Here is a 23178-nt window from a genome sequence, read left to right on the forward strand (position 1 = left end):
CGTTGGCTGTTGCTGTTGTTGGGAGTGCTGCTCACAGCGGAGGTCTCTGGGGAACTCATGTTGAGCTCATATAGTGGTTGACGGTGAGTGGAGTATTACTGATCCCAGCAATATACACACTGACTGGCAGAGTACGCAATGCTATATAGTGTGGCTGAGCGGTGTACACAGAGTGGCAGTAAACACAATGCTATATAGTCTGGCTGAGCGAGCGGTGTACTACTGTTCCCAGCAGAATCAGAGTGGCAGTAAACAATGGTATATAGTCTGGCTGAGCGGTGTACATAGAGTGTCAGTAAACAATGGTATATAGTCTGGCTGAGCGAGCGGTGTACTACTGTTCCCAGCAGAATCAGAGTGGCAGTAAACAATGGTATATAGTCTGGCTGAGCGGTGTACATAGAGTGTCAGTAAACAATGGTATATAGTCTGGCTGAGCGAGCGGTGTACTACTGTTCCCAGCAGAATCAGAGTGGCAGTAAACAATGGTATATAGTCTGGCTGAGCGGTGTACACAGAGTGTCAGTAAACAATGGTATATAGTCTGGCTGAGCGGTGTACACACAATGCTATATAGTCTGCTATATAGTGTCAGTAAACAATGGTATATAGTCTGGCTGAGCGGTGTACACAGAGTGTCAGTAAACAATGGTATATAGTCTGGCTGAGCGAGCGGTGTACTACTGTTCCCAGCAGAATCAGAGTGGCAGTAAACAATGGTATATAGTCTGGCTGAGCGGTGTACACAGAGTGTCAGTAAACAATGGTATATAGTCTGGCTGAGCGGTGTACACACAATGCTATATAGTCTGCTATATAGTGTCAGTAAACAATGGTATATAGTCTGGCTGAGCGAGCGGTGTACTACTGTTCCCAGCAGAATCAGAGTGGCAGTAAACAATGGTATATAGTCTGGCTGAGCGGTGTACACAGAGTGTCAGTAAACAATGGTATATAGTGTGGCTGAGTGGTGTACACAGAGTGTCAGTAAACAATGGTATATAGTCTGGCTGAGCGGTGTACACAGAGTGTCAGTAAACAATGGTATATAGTCTGGCTGAGCGAGCGGTGTACTACTGTTCCCAGCAGAATCAGAGTGGCAGTAAACAATGGTATATAGTCTGGCTGAGCGGTGTACACAGAGTGTCAGTAAACAATGGTATATAGTGTGGCTGAGTGGTGTACACAGAGTGTCAGTAAACAATGGTATATAGTCTGGCTGAGCGGTGTACACAGAGTGGCAGTAAACACAATGCTATATACTCTGGCTGAGCGAGCGGTGTACTACTGTTCCCAGCAGACACAGAACAGTAAACAGAATGCTATATAGTGTGGCTGAGCGAGCGGTGTACCACTATTCCCAGCAGACACAGAACAGTGAACAGAATGCTATATAGTGTGGCTGAGCGAGCGGTGTACCACTATTCCCAGCAGACACAGAACAGTAAACAGAATGCTATATAGTGTGGCTGAGCGAGCGGTGTACCACTATTCCAAGCAGACACAGAACAGTGAACAGAATGCTATATAGTGTGGCTGAGCGAGCGGTGTACCACTATTCCCAGCAGACACAGAGTGGCAGTAAACAGAATGCTATATAGTGTGGCTGAGCGAGGTACACAGAGTGGCAGTAAACAGAATGCTATATAGTGTGGCTGAGCGAGCGGTGTACCACTATTCCCAGCAGACACAGAACAGTGAACAGAATGCTATATAGTGTGGCTGAGCGAGCGGTGTACCACTATTCCCAGCAGACACAGAACAGTGAACAGAATGCTATATAGTGTGGATGAGCGAGCGGTGTACCACTATTCCCAGCAGACACAGAACAGTAAACAGAATGCTATATAGTGTGGCTGAGCGAGCGGTGTACCACTATTCCCAGCAGACACAGAACAGTGAACAGAATGCTATATAGTGTGGCTGAGCGAGCGGTGTACCACTATTCCCAGCAGACACAGAACAGTGAACAGAATGCTATATAGTGTGGCTGAGCGAGCGGTGTACTACTGTTCCCAGCAGACACAGAACAGTACACAGAATGCTATATAGTGTGGCTGAACGAGCGGTGTACTACTGTTCCCAGCAGACACAGAACAGTACACAGAATGCTATATAGTGTGGCTGAACGAGCGGTGTACCACTATTCCAAGCAGACACAGAACAGTGAACAGAATGCTATATAGTGTGGCTGAGCGAGCGGTGTACCACTATTCCCAGCAGACACAGAGTGGCAGTAAACAGAATGCTATATAGTGTGGCTGAGCGAGGTACACAGAGTGGCAGTAAACAGAATGCTATATAGTGTGGCTGTGCAAGCGGTGTACTACTATTCCCAGCAGACACAGAGTGGCAGTAAACAGAATGCTATATAGTGTGGCTGAGCGAGGTACACAGAGTGGCAGTAAACAGAATGCTGAGCGAGCGGTGTACTACTATTCCCAGCAGCGACACACAATGACTGGGGGGGACCCTGGCTAGCGTGGCTGGAGCGCGAACTACCCTGCCTGCCTACCCAAAGCTAAACCCACAGACAAATGGCGGAGATATGACGTGGTTCGGGTATTTATTTACCCGAACCACGTGACAGTTCGGCCAATCAGAGCGCGTTCGGGTCCGAACCACGTGACCCGTTCGGCCAATCACAGCGCTAGCCGAACGTTCGGGGAACGTTCGGCCATGCGCTCTTAGTTCGGCCATATGGCCGAACGGTTTGGCCGAGCACCGTCAGGTGTTCGGCCGAACTCGAACATCACCCGAACAGGGTGATGTTCTGCAGAACCCGAACAGTGGCGAACACTGTTCGCCCAACACTACTGCTGAAGCAAACAGGCATAAGAGTCATCCTTTTTTTATTTATTTTTTTTAGCAAATAAGGATGGCGGTCTCCATAGTCGTCTTGCTAAAGGTCTACTTTAAGGGCTTTCATTGATGAATATTTTAAAAGGAAACATGGAAGAACTGGCAGCGCTCCTAACCAGGTTGCATGTGAAATGACTACCAACAGAGGTGTGCAGCAGAGCCCCTTAGAGGCCAATACACATCTTGTAATCAAAACAGATGTTAAACTATGCACTAAATCCCTAAACTCAGAATAAAATCAGAATGCAAACTTGAAATAGCAAATGGGTGCAGCTAGCCATAAAGTAAACTTACATTTTTTTATACAGCAGAGAGAGGTGTCAGCGCTTCCCAAGACAGGCTGAATCTGAATGACTAGCAGCATAGATGTGCAGAGCCTGATTATAGGCAGGATACACACCTTGCATTCAAAAGAGATGCACAAAGATTAACATAGTGGAGGATGTTAGCTTCCAAAACAGTTTGCATGCAGAATGTTCTGTACTAGACCCTTCCACCGTGATCATGGAAAGGATTTAAAAGAAAAATGTGAGCATTTTTTAAAATAATACCTCATGAAGGTGTACATTTTTGCACTCGTCAGGCCCTCGTACCTGTCAGGACTTCCACAAGCTCCTTGTACTGCCTGAGGAAGCGGAATGCTACCCGTAAATGTGTTGCAATTAATTTGGAGTCTTATTGAATAAAGATTGAATTAAGATATTGAATAAAGATATATTTTTCAGAGACTGTGATTCTGGTTGAGGGAGGTAAGTCCACCACTACCCCCCCCCCCCCCCCACCTTAATTGGTTTTTATTCATCTTTTCCTTACCTGGCACCTCTGTTTGAACATTTGCTTATCCCTATGTTTTTGCTTTGTTTTGCTCTGAAAGCATTGTTTTTATCGTATTATGTTGGTTTGTTCCTTTACATTGCACGGCGTGGCCTTGTTCAAAGAAATTCTGCCCCTGTGGTGTAAAAAAACTGAGATGGTTGAATATTGTGCATACCTTCCATTTTGTTTGTACTATAAATCCTTCTATAGTAATGATGATCAGCAAATTCTCCTGACATGTGTAGGCCAGGTGTCAGCTCGCTAGTCTGCACTGTATTCCATAGGTCCATATAGGCAGCTCTTTCATTCCCAGAGCAATGGTGAATTATTGAGAAAAGATAGGAAAGCCTTATCCTCCTAGCCTTGCAAAAGAGAGTAGAAAAATAACTCCCAGACAGGCATTAAACAATGGATCTGGTCATTGTAGAGCAATCAACAAAAATGTCATCAGCAACTGAATATTCAACACTTAAAGAGGAACTCCAGTAACAATAGTGTAATAAAAAAGTGCTTCATTTTTACAATAATTATGTATAAATGATTTAGTCAGTGTTTGCTCATTGTAAAATCTTTCTTTTTTACTGTGGGCAGGTTATGTAGCTGCTGCTAGCTGCTTTGGCCATTGGAGACAGCTGTAAACAGCTATTTCCTGTCTGTGAACATTGTTACATTGTGGCAGTTTGCCCAAAGTACCGCGGTCCTCAGAGCTTCTTGTGGGAGGGGTTTCACCACAATATCAGTCATACAGCGCCCCCTGATGGTCTTTTTGTGAAAAGCAATAGATTTCTAATGCAAAAGGGGGTATCAGCTACTGATTGGGATAAAGTTAAATTCTTGGTTGGAGTTTCTCTTTAAAGAGGAACTTTAACCAAGGGTTGAAATTTATCCCAATCAGTAGCTGATATCCCTTTACCACCAGAAATCTTAACCTTTTCTCAAATAGATCATCAGGGGGGTCTGTGTGGCTGATATTGTGGTGAAACCCCTCCCACAGTGTGATGTCATGATCATGGTCCTGACAGTTTCCTGTCTGTCAACCTTGGCTTTTGTTCAACTGCCAATCAAGCAGTATCTACCTCTGTGCATAGAACATTCCGTACAGATAACCTGGCAAGACTAAAGATGTCCCCACCATGTGGTAAATTTCAGGATGTAAATCAGAGAGAAAAGCTTTTACAATGGGCAAACACTGATAAAATAATTTATAAATTAATATCGTAAACAATAAGCAATTTTATTCGTTATGTTATTTTTACTACAGATCCTCTTTAACCATTTCAGCCCGCGGGGATTTTTTACCTTATGCATCAGAGCAATTTTCACCTCCCATTCATTCGCTAATAACTTTATCACTACTTATCACAATTTATTGATCTATATCTTGTTTTTTCTGCCACTAATTAGGCTTTATTTGGGTGGTACATTTTGCTAAGAATTATTTTTTTTAATAAATGCATTTTAACAGGATTAAGAAGACAAAAATTGAAACAATTCATGATTTCTCAATTTTCGGCCATTATAGCTTTAAAATAATCCACGCTACCATAATTAAAACCTATGTATTTTATTTGCCCGTTTGTCTCGGTTATGACACCATTTAAATTTTGTCCCTATCACAATGTATGGCGCCAATATTTTATTTGGAAATAAAGGTGCATTTTTTCCGTTTTGCCTCCATCACTATTTACAAGCTTATAATTTAAAAACTGTTCGTAGCATACCCCTTCAAATGCATATTTAAAAATGTCAGACCCTTAGGTAACTATTTATGTCTTTTTTTTTTTTTAATTGTAATTTTTTTTTCCATTAAAGATTTTATTTGGGTAATATTTTGGTGTGGGAAATAAACAGTTAATTTTTAATGTTATTATATGTGTACATTGTAATGTAAAAAATATGTAGATGTAGTTTGACTATTTGGTCACAAGATGGCCACCTTGAATTTTTTTTCCCCTCCTTGTGCTTCTCGCAAAGCGGAAGCACAAGGGGGAGGCGGAAATTTTTACGGTCAGAAAGACTGAAGCCTCTTGTAAGAGCGCTTTGGTTTTTCTGCTGGTGAGACGGATCGGTGATCGGGAGCCATGCTCCCGTTAACTGATCCCAGGGCTACTGGGGGACACCACGGGGGCGCACCCGCGATCACGCACGGGAGTGCGCCGAAGCGCGGCACCGCAGCAGAGCAGCCGCCCGGACGTGAGCTTCAGGTCCAGGCGGCAGAAATAGTTAAAGTCCTTATTCAGCCTTCGATTTTTAATGCATATGATAGCAAACTGGCAGCCCAACTGTTTAGTGCAGTGTTTTTTTCTACTTTGTGATTAGCACTTTAACCCTCCACCATGTAATTTAGGTATTATATGGGCTAGTCAGGGCCGATCTAGTCCTGCATGGTGTCCCTCTATGTGGATCAAAGTATTGTACAAAGTCTGACACTTTGAAACCCTCCTCCGCCACACTATGGCCTCAATTCACTAAACTTATCTCCTGTCTTTAATAACTCTTCTAGAGTTGTTACCATGGCAAGCCTAAAGTTAACTCTTCTGTCTTTAAATTAACTCTCCAATCCTTAAAATAACTCCAGAGTTAAAGACAGGCTGTTAACTGCGTGTGAAAATAACTACAGAGGAGGTAAATTAACTACAGAGGAGGTAAATTAACTACAGGAGAGGTAACTTAAGGAATGAAGAGGTAAGATAACTCTCTCACGTGTGGAAGTAAGTTTTCTCTTGCCTTATTATCTCTAGCATGATCTTAGTGAATTGAGGCCATTTCCATGCAATTATAGAATTATGCTGGCTCGGGCATGCAGTGGGGCGGAGCTGGTGCCAGTCCCATTTCAGGAGTGTAATTTAGACCCTACTGAAGTCAGTAAGATCACCAGAATGCCAGGCAACTGATATTGTTTAGTAGGAGATAATAATGGTGGCCTCCATATCCCTTTCACTTCATGTTCCCTTTAAATTTGTAGTGTCATATATTATGGTAGATCAAATCTCCACTTCAACAAAGTGATTTCTAAAAATAAACAGTGTGCTGAGTCTGGTGTGGTAGGACAGTGGCGCAGTGGTTGGCGCTCTCGCCTTGCCGCGCTGGGTCCCCGATTCAAATCCCAGCCAGGTCAACATCTGCGGGGAGTGTCTGTGTGGGTTTCCTCCTTGCACTCCGGTTTCCTCCCACATCTCAAAAACATACAGATAAGTTAATTGGCTTCCCCCTGAAATTGGCCCTAGACTACAATAAATACACTACACGATGGGCTTGATTCACAAAAGGGTGATAACTGTGTTATCACGCCTAAAAACTCAGTTATCACGCCTAAAAGCTTTGCACGTGCAAACTAGGGTGCTAAGTAGTTTGCACGTGCAAAGGTTTTAGGCGTGATAACTGAGTTATCACCCTTTTGTGAATCAAGCCCAATATACAGTATACATAGACATATACAACTATGGTAGGGATTAGATAGTGAGCTCCTCTGAGGGACAGTTAGTGACAAAGACTATATTCTCTGTACAGCGCTGCGTAAGATGCCTGCGCTATATAAATACTAAATAATAATAATAATAAATAATAATCAAAAAACCTGATTTGTCTGCATAGAGCCCAGACCTGAATCCCACTGAACACCTGTGAGATACATTTCGAGCTAGAAACAATCACCCAGCATGAGTGTCTGAAGTCACTGCTTCTCTTGTGTTTGGATGGGAGCAATTCCTTGTCCCAAAATGTAGAAGATTCCATCTCAGAAGAGTGGAGGTTGTTATAGCAGTAAAGAGTAGGCCATCTCTGCTTTAATACTTTTAGTTTTGAAACGATAAGGCTCTGGGGTTCCTAGTCACCTATTGTTGGCAATGTAACATACTAATAAAATATGTTAGTTTTGCTAGAAGTAACAAAAAAAAGGGTATATTCTAGAGTTGAAAGGCTGAAGAATCTCCCCTCCCATCTCTTGATTTGGGAAGAAGGTCAATTTGACACCGCAAACAGTTAATTCATATTTGGCAACATGTGGGACTTGGAACCTGCTTCTTGATGAGAAATGCAGGATACAGTATCGGTTGTAATGTGAGTGCCCCACACTTAATCTAGCGCTGTTTGTTTTTACAGTGAATAACAACGCCTTGAAAAAAAAATCATACAGGAATGTCGTCCTCCCCACCATTCGCTGGACATCTTTTATGAATATTGTTTCTATTTACCCCTCTCTCTCTCTCTCTCTCTTTTAGGTTTTTTTTTTTTTTTTTTGAACTTTCGGTAAACAAAGGATTGCAAAGTTTTCCTCCCTGTTTTATAGGATGTTGCAGCATTGAAGTTTTAATTGGCTGGTGCGAGCGTTGCCAAGAGGCTTGGAGGAAAAGCCAAAGGAAATCTTTTGTTGGAGGGAGTCGGGAGAAAGAAAGATGGCTCTTTTTTTCCTCTTCTCATTCTTCTAATACTTTGGAATTTAGATCAATAAATAATTTTCTCTTTGAACACCGTAAACGACAACTTGTGGAATCACTTTAAAGAGCAGCTCCACCCAGAAAAACTAAAACATGGTCAAAGTACTCATGGAGGAATATTTTTCTTTCTGCCAAAAGTTTTGTGAAGCAACGTAAATATGGGTTCATTATCCATAGATATATACTGTGTCATTACATGGGGAGCAGTTAGCAGGAGACCACCAGGGTGTCCGGCGGGGACAGGGCAGCAATTGGGGGTTGGACATTGTTTTTTACCAATGTGGTTTCTCATATTTAGTCAGACCTTCTGGCTCTAACTCTCCCCCCCCCCTCCCCCCATACACACACTTAAAGCGGATCCGAGATAAAAACTAACTATAACAAGTAACTTGTCTATATATCTTATCTAAAGTTTAGATATTTTACACAGCAAATCTAGCTGCAAACAGCTTTAATAGAAAAGTATTATTTCGTCCTGTGATACAATGACAGCAGCCTTGTTGTTTGTAAACATTACACAGAGGTAGGCTTATCTGTATCTTGAGCACTAAGCCTGTGAAAAAAACCTAATCCCCCCCTCCTCCCTCCTCTCCTCTGCCTCTGAAATCAATGGCTAGTAACACCTCCTCCTCTTGCCCAGAGTGAGCTCCCATGAGCCCTTGCTACTGCCAAGGCTCTCTGAAAACATGTGGGCGTGGTTTATTTAGTTTATAGGGAATTAGAGTATCAAAACAAAAACAAAAAAGTATTTGGCTTGAGGAATGCCCTATAATCAATAGGAAAGGAACCCAATTATGCAATGAGTAAAAGTTCACCTCGGATCCACTTTAATGCCTATGTCTCCTGTAGGTGCCTGACTCTAACCCTCCCCCTTCACTTAATGTGTAACGCCCCCTGCAAATGCCTGACCCTAGCCCTCCCCCTGCACGTAATACCTAACCCTAACACCCCCTGTATAAACCTGACCCTAAACCCCCTGCAACCATGGCTACAACTATAAAATGCAATGTAGCACTAAGGCCTCGTTTAGACTATACGTGCTGCCATGCGCATTTTGGCAGCACGCATAGTGCAAGAACGGTAGAAGGACATAGACAGCCCTTCTACCGTTCCCATCATATGCGCTGCGCGGCATTGCGATGCGCTATTGCGCTGCTGCATGCATTTTTCGGCAATCGCAGCGCAGATCCATTCACTGTAGTGAATGGGATCTGCAGCACAGCGCATAGTAGCACAGATGGGGTGTGATCGTACGTGTTGCGTTCCGATCGCACAGCCATCTGCGCTAAATGATCGGAACGAGGCCTTACCGCTCAAAGAGATCAGCCTTTTGTCCATGCAGTTCCCTTAGCAGCTGTTACTAATGTAATCTATTTTCTATTTTCCTGGTTATTCTCTGTTGAGCGCTGACCTACAGAAAAAAAAAAAAATAATCTGTGAAAATTCATTACACTCGCAGGTTACTTGGGAATAACACCTTTTTTTTTTGCCGCTTGCCGCTGGAAAATAGCAACAGCATAATGACGCTTGTTGGCCCATACTTGACTCTATTTTTAGGAGTAAAGAAAGTCACTATGTATGCAGAAGCACCATACCGTCCTGCACTAAATCCTACACATCTGTGCCACCTGTTACCTCTGACATCACATATATTTTGGGAGGGAGGGAGGCGCAATAACAGTTTAGAACATACATGTCAAACTCCAGCCCGCAGGCCAAAACTGGCCCTCAGAGCCATTAAATTTGGCCCTCAAGTGGTTTCCCCACTTTGCATTATGTTTGGCCCTCTCTAGACCACCAGGGAAGCTATACTGGAGATGAAGCACTAGAACACCAGGGAAGCCATATGGGGGAGGTAGGGGGAAAGCACTAAACACTAGGGAACTGTATAGGGTAGGGTGGGGGCCTCTAGACACCAGGGAACTTTGTAGGGGAGGGAGGATCACTGGACACCAGGGAACTGTATAGGAATTGGAGGGGGCCATTTGACATGAAACAACTTTATAAGAGAGGAAGGTGGCCAGTAGACATTGAGGTTGGCCCGTGACTAGGTCCCAGTGTATTTGAGTTTGACACCCCTTGTTTAGAAGGTAAGAGGAACTTACCTCAGGGGCACACATAGTTTAAGGTAAAAAAAAAGAGGTGGTTTATCTGTAAAAAAAAACAAACAAAAAAAAAACACCAGACAACATTTTTCATGGGAGCTTCTTCAGGCAGGGGCGTAGCAATAGGGGGTGCAAAGGTTGCAACCGCATCGGGGCCCTTGGGCCAGAGGGGCCCTGAGGAGGCCCTTCCTCAACGGCAGTATTAGCTCTCTATTGGTCCTGTGCTCATAATAATCACTTCTATAGATACTTTGAATAGTGGTAATCATTAACAAACTGTTCCCCATTCCCTTCTTGCACCTCTGACACTGTAGTTGCCATTGGCAGGTTTTGGTGCGCCGTATCAATTGTTATGTATAGAGCACTTGGGGTGCTCCAATGTAAAACTTGCATCAGGGCCCACAGCTCCTTAGCTACACCACTGTCTTCAGGTCAAGCCCTTTGGGCTAAGGGCCAGTGTACACTTGCAGCAGATCAAAACAGATCCATTTAAAACAGATCCGTGTTTTTGAAAATGGCTTAGTTTTTCACAATTTTGTGCTTTTGTAGCACACATTTCCAGTATGTTTAAACGTATAGCAAAAATGTCTACTTCCTTTATGGGTGTTTCTATTATGATAATTTACCTTTTTTTTTTGACCAATAGGAAGGAAGTGGGAGTGGTTATGCTGTATCAAGCAATTTTTTTTAACCATATAAGGCCTTGTTTAATAAACTTGGGAGGATTTTGGGAGTGGTTTTGGTATCATAGTCCTTGAGGAACTGCTTGGTGATATCCTCCCAAACTAGCTTGCAATGGTGCAGGTTGCTGTACTGTGGATGTCATTTGTCATAGAGCTCTGGGTTCTTCTGAACAGCCAATATCAGGTCCTCCACATTAAAAAACCACTTGGTCGGCATGTTTGCATCCCTTCTCGCTTCCTGCTTGTAAACAGGAAGTCCACAAAGATGGCGCTGAGGGGAGGAGCAGGAAGTTTAGTTAATCCGCTTTGGCATTCGATTGGTGTGCAAAGTTCTGTGTATGAATGGAAGTTCTGTTTTTGCATTGGCATTAATTGCCAAGTTCGGACTCTCCGCTCAGTTTTCAGGAACAAGTATCGTCAAAATGGTGAATATTTTTAACATTTCAATCCGTTCCTCTGTTTTAGCTCCAAAAAGCGTACTGAGCGGATGCATGTTTATTGCAAGTGTGAACTGGCCCTAAGTTCACATAGTATCTTTTGCAATGAGCATGAAGCACATTGTACCAGATTTAAAAAATGTCTTCCAGAAAAACGTTTGTTAATAAGTAATAATGCATGCAGGCGACTTAGCGGCAGGCCACGGGAGGACAGCGAGGGACTCACATGTGCTTATGGGGCTGGAGGAAGCCCCGGGCAAGTATCGATTTTTGCTATATAGTCAGTTTTGATTTACTTCAAACGGCATGGCCAGTCATATACTTCTTACTTTTCTTCGAAATTAAGTACCTAGGATGTAGATCCTAATGAAGTGGAGCCAACTCCCCCCCCCCCCCCCCAAACATTTGACATAATACTGTTCTGTTTCTTAGCTGTGCTACAATTCATTATCTCATAAGTTTATTTTTGCTTCAAGTTTCCTTAAAATCTGATACAGAGTCTGATGAAGGTATTACCATGTACTAAAAGTTTACTTTTTGGATTGTTTAAAGTAAGCCAATACCTGCCAGGTATCATCCTAATTTAAAAAAATCTGCTTTCACTGGTAGCTAACATGGTACAGTACAATGCTTTACTATATTATAAAAATATAGCAGACTCTGCAAGATTGTTTCCTTACAATAGATTTTGTGCTAGAAGTTATATCATGCAGAAAAAGCAAGAAGATCCTCAGGGGTGGGACTACCATGCCCTATTATCACATGGTTTGCAGATCTTCCTCTCATTTTATATGTCCTCCCCTGAAGTGCTTCGATACTTCTTCTCCAACTGCAGATTGCTTAAAGGCAAGGCTGCAATACTTTACGTTTTTTTCCTCTTCTGGTTTGATGGGCTTCTGTCATTTTGATACCGCTGTAGGTATTAGCCTGGTTTTAAAACTCTGCAAAGTATTTCTAATCGTTATATTGCTCATCTTTCTAACTCCCTTCATTACCCATCATTTTTGTCAGTTATACTTGAAGTTATTAAGAGAGGGGAAAAAAAGTTTCTGAGGTTTTCTATCTTAAACTAACCCCAGTGATAATCATTACTAATAAAAAAAAAAATCTATTTTTTTCTAATCCTGTTGAATGCAGGCTTTCAGGGAGCTTCTCTTCAGCTACAATGGGTGCCAAAATTCTCACACCGAACTTACTGCAGGGAAATGTGAACTTTTGCACTTAGTCTTTGAACGTTTGGTTTGGAGTTTAGTCTGCGCGGAGGGCCACTCTCTGTGACCCGCTACAGATGGATGATCTCCTGCCAGGTATTCTGGGATGTGAACAGCTTTATTGAACAAACAAATACTGTATAACTTCCCCACATAACCCCTGGAAAATGAGTGCCTTGACGCCGGGCCATTGGATAATCAGTATGCCATATCCTCTAGGGTCAAGTGCACAGGGTGAGTCACCAGACAGTGTTGCCTCCAAGGAGAGGCCAAATTAGTCACGAAAATTGATCTTAATCAAATTCAAAGTGTTTATGCCACCAAATTATGTAACTGCAAGAGAGATCTCCCGTTGGTTTGGGAGGTAAAAAAAAAAAAAAAAAAAAAAAAAAGCTTATTTGCTTAAAGTTTCAAAATAAATCATGAAAGAAGTGAGTAATTCTGCGTTCTCGAAATCCTACATTTAACATGTATCACTCATCCAAGCTGGCATAAGTCTCCGATTATGGGCCAGCAAAAACACCTATATTCCAAAGAGTAATTTTCCAGATTGTGATGCTAGTTGGGTAAAATAGGATTTTGAAAGGATAGGCCAAAAATACTGGGGCTGATTTATGAAAATAAGAGCAATGAAAAAAACTGGAGCAAAAATGAATCAGATGTGCTTAGCGACCCAACCTTGTTTCGTCATTGAAATAAAGGGAGGAATGTGATTGGTTCGTAATTTGCCAGTTTATTAGCTCCAGTGTTTGCAATGCAAATCAAGGGTTTTAGGAAACGGATGTTCCTAGCACAGAGAATAAGAGCAAAACTAGAGCAAAGAGGAATCAGATGGGCTTAGCGACCAAACCTGGTTTCGTCATCTGAATAAAGGGAGGAATGTGATTGGTTCATAATCTGCCAGTTAAATAGCTCCAGTGTTTGTAATGCAAATCAAGGGTTTCTGGAAATGCATGTCCTTAGCACAGAGTAACCAGTACCCCAAAGAAAAGAATGGGGCATGGAAATCACTGAGAATGGCCTGGACCACGATCACCATAACAGAATAAACATGGTGCCAAGACATCAATGCTTATTCATCATCTTCTGTTCACTTTAGAGGATAAAGCATTAAGTTCCTGAAGTTCGTCATTTGAGGTCTATCTAGTTAGTGATGGTTAGTATGAGGCTTAGGTTTATTTAGCGAGTGCGATGACACATGTGCATCCAATTTTAGAACTGTGCAAACTACAGTTATATATGCTAGGGTCAGAATCCAAAGTCTGGCCACTTCAGGATCTGGCTGGCCAATATGCGAAGTGGCCTGCTGTTGCAGTCAACAGAAGAAGAAATGACTTCTTTCAGACTTTGGCTGGTCAGAATGCAACCTGTCAAGCCCTGGTTGGCCATGTCCCAAAGCTGCAGCAGCAGCCGGTGTTACAAGCCAGCAGAGCCTTAGGCCAGCAGAAACATGGAGCAGAGGAGGCAAAGAGTAGAGGCCATAGAGAGTTGGCATCTTGCTGCAGGGACTCCGGACCGGAAGTGGAGCAGGGAGAGGGTCAGGAAAACAGTCAAGTGCAGGGAGGGAGAGAAAGACACGGAGCAGTGGAGGGAAGGCAAACTGGCACGGCAGCGCAGCAGCAGACGGGTATAGCAGATAGGTCACCACTGTTTCCCTTCCGCTCTGTATCTCCTCCACCCTGCATGTCTTCTGGTCTAGCTCATGATGATCATCTTCAGAACTTGTCCGGCTGGTGTCTGTCATTTCCCGTTCTGGCTGGCCAAAGTCGAAAAATGTAAGTTACCCACAGGTTTCTCTGTACATTGACTGCATCAGCCAGCCAGCCGTCTCTCACATCGGCCGGCCAGATCCCATAGTGGTCAACTTCAGAATCTGTCTGTAACATATACACAGACTAAGTTGAATAATGTAATTCATTTGTTTCTCTTTCTCTTATTTAGTTACACGTTAAGGTATAAATTACTAAGTAAAAAAAATGAAATAGCCCACCAAGATTCTTAAATTACAACTGAACATTGATGATGTGTCATTTTAAAATGTTATGATTCAAATAGCTGATATTTGAGACGACTTTAGGTTTAACCCATATCTGAACAGCAATCCTTCTGGAAGAAAAGATCATCCACTCAGGTCTAGTTCAGCTCAGCTGGAGCTACAGGTCACATTACACAGAACAGGGTTTCGGGGTTTTAGGGTAATGCCCTCTCTTTCTTTTCTTCATGCAGCATTATCTGTCCATTGGATAAACACTCTCACTTGTTCCATTTATGGATTGTATTGAATGAAAATACACATTTATCCAATCACCTTTTAAATCTTTTTGATAGTTCCTTTCAAACTTTTTTTTTACTGAAAGTATAAACATTTCATCCTTTGGTTTACATTTGAGCAGACCACAGTGTATGTTAATCTCAAGCCAGAGGACAAATGTACATGTCAAACCATTATCTCCAACAACAGGGCATTCAAAAGTGCCTTCTGGCTTCAAAAGCTTATGGTGAAAATGCCCATGAGCAGCATGCAGGTCTGTCTGAAATACTGGGGAATTAGTCGATCACCCCGTAAATCAGACGCCTCATAGTGGGCTGGAACAGCTTCACTAACACACTAGCAGTGATGGGCTGGTATTTCACTTTTGTAGTGAACACTTCTGTAGTGAACACTGCTTTTGTGCTCTCTCACATTTTACATTTTTTGTGTTGCTGGAGAAGTAGGTGGGTTATGTGTCCTTAGAGGTGGCTTGTCAGCCACAAAATCAAATTCCATGTATTACCCACTGCTCTGTGTTCATTATGCAGCCTGGAACCTTACCCTGCATTGCAAGCATTCCAATCTAATTAGAAAAGTTTTTGCTGTAAGAAATCTTATTTGTCATCCTAGCTCTAGTTGGTACATTGCAGACGAGAAGGAAGTTGGTTATCTCCCCTCCCAAATTCCTTCTCCTCACTGATTGGCTGAGGGCAGTTCAGTGTGACACAAGGCTGAAATCTGATCTTATGTGCTCACATGTTTACAAAATAAGCTGGAGATGACAGAGCGGATTCAAGGAGAAAAAAAAGAAATATCTATATATATATAAAAGTGTGTGTGTGCGTGCGTGTGTGTGTATCGCTCGAAACCGCCTTGACCGATTTGAATGAAACTTGGTATACAGATTCCTTACTACCTGGGATGATAGGTTCTGGGGGTTTTGTGTCCCCCCAACACACCTGGGCGGAGCTAGAAACAGCAAATCAGAGTTCCCCCATTCATGTCAATGGAAAAAATGTAAAAGGCTTCTATTCTCATAGTAATCAAGCCAGAGTCCCCACACCTTGCGCAGTTAGTCACTTGGTGACTGAGGTTACAAATCCAGGAAAAGTGGGCGGGGCATACAACAGCCAATCAAATTTCAGCCATTCATTTTAAATGGGAAAATGTAAACTGCAGCCATTCTTACACTGTTAATCGCAGGGTTTTCACACTTGGCACACTTGGTCACTGTGTGAATGAGAATAAGATTCAGGAAAGTGGGTGGAGCCTACAACAGCCAATCAAAATTCACCTACAGATTTTCAAGGGGAATATTTATGCTGCTGCCATTCTTACACTACTTAGGGCCCTTTCACACCAGAGGAGTTTGACGGCGTTTTAACGCCACAGCCGAAGTTGGCGTTTTCTAAGGTAAAATGAAAGTCCATAGACTTTCATTTTACCTTTCACATCTAACTCGGCATTTTGGAGCGTTGCGTTTCAACGCTCCCAGGAGCTTTTTCAGGGCTTTTTACAGCCGAAGTTGGCTGTTGGCGTTTTAATGATAGTCAATGGAAAACGCCAACTTCAGCGTTTTCAAAGCGTTTTACAGCTGACTTGTTCACTTATTTTTATAGAAAAAAAAAAAAGGACGTTTTCATATGAGCTGTAAAACGCTTTGAAAACGCTTTAAAAACGCTATGTATTGGCATTAAGCAAAAGGCTGACTTTCAGCCTTTTCTACCGCAGCCTCTAGTGTGAAAGAGCCCTTATGAAAGAGGCTTCAAACTTGCTACAGTCGGTCACTGGGTGACTGGGGTCCAAATTCACTGAAGGGGCGGGGCCACAAACAGCCAATCAGATTTCCTTGGTGGATAAACTGCTTCCATTCACACATTTTTGATGCCAGGAACCTGAAAGCTCACAAACTTGGTCATTGAGTGACTGTGTGTTACGGTTATCAAAAGTGGGTGGAGCCAAAGACAAATTTCACTGGGAAAATATAAACTGCAGCCATTCCTGCACTGATAATGGCAGGGTTCTCAAACTTTGCACAGTTGGTCACTGGGTGACTAGGATTAATAGTCAGGAAAATGGGTGGAGCCTACAACAGCCAATCAAAATTCACCTGTTGATTTTCAAGGGGAATATTTAAATTGCTGCCATTCTTCCACTGTTAATAGCAGACGCCTCAGCCTGGTACAGTTGGTCATTGGGTGACTGGGGTTCAAATGCTGGAGAGGGGCAGAGCCACAAACAGCCAATCAGATTTGTTTAATTTCTATGGGAATATACAAATTATTGATGCCAAAGACCCCAAAGCTCACAAACTTGGTCACTGAGTGTTTGTGTGGTAGGGTTAGAACAAGTAGGCGGAGCCAACACCAGCCAAATACATACCTTGGCACTGCTGGGTCATCCGCTAGTTTGCTATATAAAATTCCCTGAAATCAAAACGTGGACAGTACAATACATATGTTATGTAAGTAGAACAAATATTTATCTAGTTAAATATGTGGCTTTTTTTTCTGACATAGTGTGGCTGACCCTGCTGCTTTAAAGAGCATATTCAGCCTAAATTACACATTTAATCTTTAGTTTTCTACTATAAAGTTATAAGAACCTGCTAGGTGTTTTCCTTCCACATCCCTCTCGGAGTCCCGTGTCCCCACTGGCATCTGGCATGTAGCTCCACCCCCTTGCATAAAAGGGCAGTGGCACTTTCTCTATCACGAGTAGAGAAAGCGCCACGGCACTCTTCTGCAAGGGGTTGGGGCTACCTGCGGCAGACATGGGGCTCAGGCAGGAATTTGGAAGGAAAAGACCTGGCAGGTTGTTATAACTTAATTGTAGAAGACTAACAAATATTATTAAATGTATAATTCAGGTTGAATTTTCTCTGTAAAGATACTAAAAGACCGTTTTCAAAACTACCATGTCTGTTCCTTTGAAATAATGGTAGTTGCATAGTTGTCCTCCTGAATGTCCATCAGCTTCTTTTAGCCACTGGTCCAGAAGAAAAATGGAGATCAGGGGCTCACACCAAACTCTGACCACACTAACCACATGCTTGTTTTATGTGGCATTACTGAAGCTAGGAAGATCAGCACAAGAAAGCAGGTAACAAAGGGGAAATGAGCTAGCAACTAGAAAGAAGGGGGAGCTTGAAAAGCAGCCACCTTTCCTATATCCCGCTGCACCTGGCTATGTAAATTAGCCTAGGCTACATTGCACCCCTTGACAATAAAAAGATAAAAGTACCAGTTCCCATTGGATTCAGTTTTTTATGTAAACACTGTTGCTTGAAATGATCTTTGTTTACACATTGTTTTGGGTGGTACCTACAAAACATGGTGTTTGGCTCTTGGTCAATAAGTATTTTCTGTACTATGGAGAGGAGTAGGTCAAAGACGTATCTAATAGGGTAGAAGCCCTGCAGCAACAAGGGGAAAACGGCATGGGTGCTCCTCACTACCCTTTGAACAGATGTTTTGGCCACACTCCCTATGAAAGGGGAACGTCATAGTGACCATGATCTTATGTGTGGGTTGTGGTGGCCAGAACTGTTAAATGACTTCTACCAGTTGGGCCAAGCAGTGGGTTGCACCACAAGCTTTTTTGTAAAGGGCATGAGGCATCAAATTATTGCCGGGGTGTGTAATAATTTGTAGGAAAGGATGAACAAAAGCAATCTGCCTGAAGAGGTAAATAACAAGATTGATCAATAATGATTACCTACGAGGTCTTACCAAGTGTTGGGGGATAAACTTGGAAACGGTATCTGAAACTATCTTGAACAATTGTTTCAGGTCACCTGAGTTTAGATGAAGTTGCAAGTTCGTACTGGTCTTTATGACCAATAGCTTCCCAACATTATTCCTCTCCACTTTCCTCTCCTTCATTCATTTAGTCCTACTCCTTAAAAAGTCTACCAGATCTTTCAAGAAAAAGTATCCTGATTCAAAACTTCTCAGATCTTTCAAGGACCTCTTTGGATAGCTTTCTGAACCAGAATAGCGAGCTTTAGTTAAACTGTTTTAAATCTCTTAGCATGCTTTTCCATGGAAGACACCTAGCACACATACAACAGAGCTTAGCCATGCCCCCGACAGCCCCACCCACTCTTTAATGTCTTCTGAATCCCAAGTCTTGGCCACTTACACTAAGTTGCCTCTTAACTGAGCTGTTAAATGGATTACGACTGATTTGTGGTGGCCGAGCGAAAGAAATGACTAATATTTCTGGGCATGACTGTGAGTTCCTCAGCTGCATTATTTTTGGGAGATGGAGCTTTCCATCTTCATAGACTTCTTCCTGGCTTAGCACTTCCAGCGCCATTCCGGATTTGTCGAACTTTTTTTTATTATTCTTTTTTCTTGTAAATCGCATTTCGATTTGCCAATATTAACAAATTTCATGGCCTCAGCAGCCTGGGGACTTTGTTTCCCTCCATTCCTTTCAGCATTGCTCACATAACTTTCAAATGTTTCTTAAGATACGAAAAAAAAGAAAAAAGACTTAATAGTTTCTAGACATCGGTGATAAATACGACAGGAGATTTGGAATAGAAACTTGTCTGGAGAGTTCTGGTTGTAAGCTGAGAAAGAAAGAGGACTCCCATCGATTACAGGAAGCCATGGAGCAAGCAGTTAGACCAAAAATGGTTTTTGGCATAGACCTTTTTGGACAACGTTGATCAGATGACCACAGCGAGTAACCACATGTCTTACATGCACCAATCCAATAACTGTAATCAGTTTCTCAAAAACATGAAAGGGATGTCTAAGTGGACTTCTCAAACAAACTAGGTGTTCGCTGATTTATTTTTCTACTTATTTCAATGGGTGCCATCAATAACACACAAAGCATTACATAAATACCCTTTTGTTTTGTGTCAAAGAAGATGAAAAAGTGGATGAAATGTACTTTCATTAATAATTTTACTAAAATATGGTTCTTCTTGCGCAAACTGATTTCTGTCAGATTTCTACTACCTACTGTAAGTGACAGCAACATCGGAGAAAAGTAATTTATGGCTCATTTTACTCTGGAAAAAAACATACTTCTTATGTTTGCACATATTTAAAATTTTACAATTTTTCGCCATAGTGCCACTTTAATTATACTGGTTTCTTATATCTGTGTTCCTTTCAGCGATGATTACCCTAGGCTATGATGTCATGCAGCCCTATGCCCCAGAGCTCTCTGGGAGAGCACAGGATGTTCCTGTTCACTGCATATGAATATTCAGTCACAAGAAGCAAAGGCTGGGCACCAGTGATGAATGCTCTGATAAAAGTTTAATCCAATCAGGTACATCCACATACAGCAAAGTAGTGAATAGATGGTCTTACAGCCACCTTACAGAACAGTGTGCTTCTTCTGGCCATGGGAGCATGAACAGGTGCCATGCAAACCAGCTGGATCACAGACTTCACAGCGGTGCAACGGAGGGGACTGGATGGAGACCCCAGTGAGCAGAGCAAGATTATCCTTCAGGCAACCTAGAGAAGTGCTTGGGGCCTAATGGGTGTCAAGGGTCCCACCTACCACCTTCTTTGACCTCTCTACACTGCAGCTTACCAAAAGGACCACAAGGGGGTCCCCAAACTACTATCTTGCCTAGAGCCCCATTACATCTTAACCATTTACCGCCATCCTAACGTATTAAAACGTCATGCTTACCGCTATTAACAGCAACATGACGTTTTAATACGTCGCGCATTCCCGCCGCTGCTACCGCCGTGTGTCCGCCGCTACCGCCGCCATTACCGTCGGGATCCCGTGCTGGGCGATTGGGGAAGAGGACTGAACAGTCCTCTACCCAATCGCAGTGCCTGGAGTGAATGGACGTGACCGCGAACAGCGGCTACGTCCATTCACATAAACAGGAAATGTAACAGTTTAATAAAGTGTGTAAAAAAAAAAAAAAAAAAAAGTGAACACGTCCTATGAGTGTTCACCAGCGCCATCTTGTGGCCAAAAAGTATATTACACCTACAAAATACATACATTTTCAAGTATATACACATCATTAATAAAATTACACTTCCAACCCTCCCTCCCCAAAAAAACACTTGTAAAAAAAAAAATCAGCTTAAAAAAAAAAAAAATAGTTGCCTTAGGGACTCAGCTTTTTTTATTCTATATTTTATGGGGGAAAATTAATTTTAATTTATTACATAGGGGCTTGTAATTATGACCAGAACAAACAGAAAAATAACCACTTATATTTCAAAATAATATACTGTCGCCATACATTGTGGTAGGGACATAATCTAAACGGTTTAATTATCGGGACCACTGGGCAAATAAAACGTGTTTGTTTTATCCACAGGAGAATGTTTAATTTTAAAACTATAAAGGCTGAACACTGAGAAATAATGATTTTTTTTCTTTTTTTTTCTGTTTTTCTCATTAAAATGCATTTAGAATAAAAAAATTCTTAGCAAAATGTACTATCCACAGAAAGCCTAATTGGTGGCGAAAAAAACGAGGTATAGATCATTTTCTTGTGATAAGTAGTAATAAAGTTATTAGGGAATAAAAGGGAGGAGCGCTGACAACTGAAAATTGCTCTGGTCCGTTAGGATAAAAACCCTTGGGGGTGAACTGGTTAAAGTGAATGGGAATTGAATCGACCAATAAAAAAAATCAACCAGATACTTACCTAAGTAGAGGTAAGGCTCTGGGTCCTATAGAGCCTTCCCGCTCCACTCATTGTCCATGCATTCCAGCGCTGGCTCCCCCGGTAGCGACAGCCACCGACAGACTGAGAACGCGAGTGATTCTTCGCGTTCCCAGCCACAATAGCACCCTCTATGCTGTTATTGCAGCAAGAAGGCGGCAATACCAGCATAGAGGGTGCTATTGTGGCTGGAAATGCGAAGAATCACTCGCGTTCCCAGCCTGTCGGCGGCTGTCGCCGAAACCGGAAGGAGCCGCCGGCGGGGACAGGAGGATCGGAGCGATGCTGCGAGGGCACCGGACAGCTGCAGGGGGCTGAGGGAAGCCCCAGATGAGTTAAACTCAAAGTTTCTTTGACTTAAAGCGGAATATAACCCTGCATTTCAACTTTGCTCTAAAACATTATTTACAGTATATTATATGCAACCAGCATTTTTTTTTTACTAGACCAGCATTGGAAGGGTTACACAGGGCTTTAAAGTCCCTAGAGATTTCTGCAGACGCATCCGAACTTCAGTTAGATACTTTTTGTTTACAAATATGTATCTAAGTGTTTATTATGACTCATCTCTCTCACTGAGAAGGAGCTTGGAGGACAGCCAAAGAGTGTGTAACTGTTTATCAATAGATACATCTAACTAAATAGAATGTAACTATCTGAACGTCTGCACGGAACTTAAAACCTCTGTGTTTAACCCTTCCAATGCTGGTCTAGTAAAAAAAAAATGCTTTTTGCATATAATATGCTGTAAATAATGTTTTAGAGCAAAGTTGAAATGCAGGGTTATATTCCGCTTTAAGTATCCCTTTAAAGACGGAATCGTGATATGAACTGGAAGGCTCTATAGGACCCAGAGCCTTACCTCTACTTAGGTAAGTATCTGGTTGGTTTTTTTGGGGGCCGATTCCTAGTAGCTTTAATTCATCTATGCCTGTCAATGAGGGATATCTTGTGGAGCTGTTGATCCTTTGGGGAAGGGGGATACGTATATATATATATATATATATATATATATATATATATATAGTGTGTTAGATGTGAAATTGACATAAACATTTCCAAATTTAGTGAAAAATACTTTTCAAACATTCTGTTTTCTTGTAATTATCAAAGTATAAGTAGCATAGGTATCCAGCCTTAGTTTATTTATGATGTATCCTTTTGTCAAACTCACCACAACGTATAGACTATTATTATTGTTATTTAGTAGTATTTATATAGCGCCAACATTTTCCATAGCACTGTACAGAGTATATTTTCTTGTCACACCTTCAAGTACCTCTGAACTCCTGAAAGGGGGGGGGGGGGGGGACCTAACTACAACACAAATGCATGTCCATTTCAAATTACTTATTAATAATAATAATAATATATATATATATATATATATATATATATATATATATATATATATATATATATATATATATACTTATTAATAATATATATATATATATATATATATATATATATATATATATATATATATATAAAAGACATTCTTACCCCTTAGCACATTATTGTTTTCTCCAGAAGGGTGCCTTCATTATTTTGCTGCCTTTTCTTTAAAAGTCATCTTAGTTAGCTGTATAAAGGCAGCGTTACTCTCTAAAGGGAATCTTTTTAAAAAATATTACTTTGAACTGGTACCATCTTGTGCCATCTCGAAATCTTTGGGCACCCCCTACACAGCCCACCAAACACGAC

General features: G+C 41.9%; 1 long non-coding RNA gene across 1 annotated transcript in view; it reads right to left on the reverse strand.

The window, feature by feature from the left end:
- The window catches only part of LOC137570991 (uncharacterized), a 67947-nt gene extending 63918 nt beyond the window's left edge, over window positions 1-4029 (reverse strand). Inside the window, exon 1 of the long non-coding RNA XR_011031271.1 lies at window positions 3854-4029. This is a non-coding gene — a long non-coding RNA (uncharacterized lncRNA). The remainder of the gene's footprint in view (window positions 1-3853) is intronic.
- Between the last annotated feature and the right edge of the window lie 19149 nt (window positions 4030-23178).

The sequence above is a fragment of the Hyperolius riggenbachi genome, chromosome 4, assembly GCF_040937935.1.
Source record: "Hyperolius riggenbachi isolate aHypRig1 chromosome 4, aHypRig1.pri, whole genome shotgun sequence".
Lineage (NCBI taxonomy): Eukaryota > Metazoa > Chordata > Amphibia > Anura > Hyperoliidae > Hyperolius > Hyperolius riggenbachi.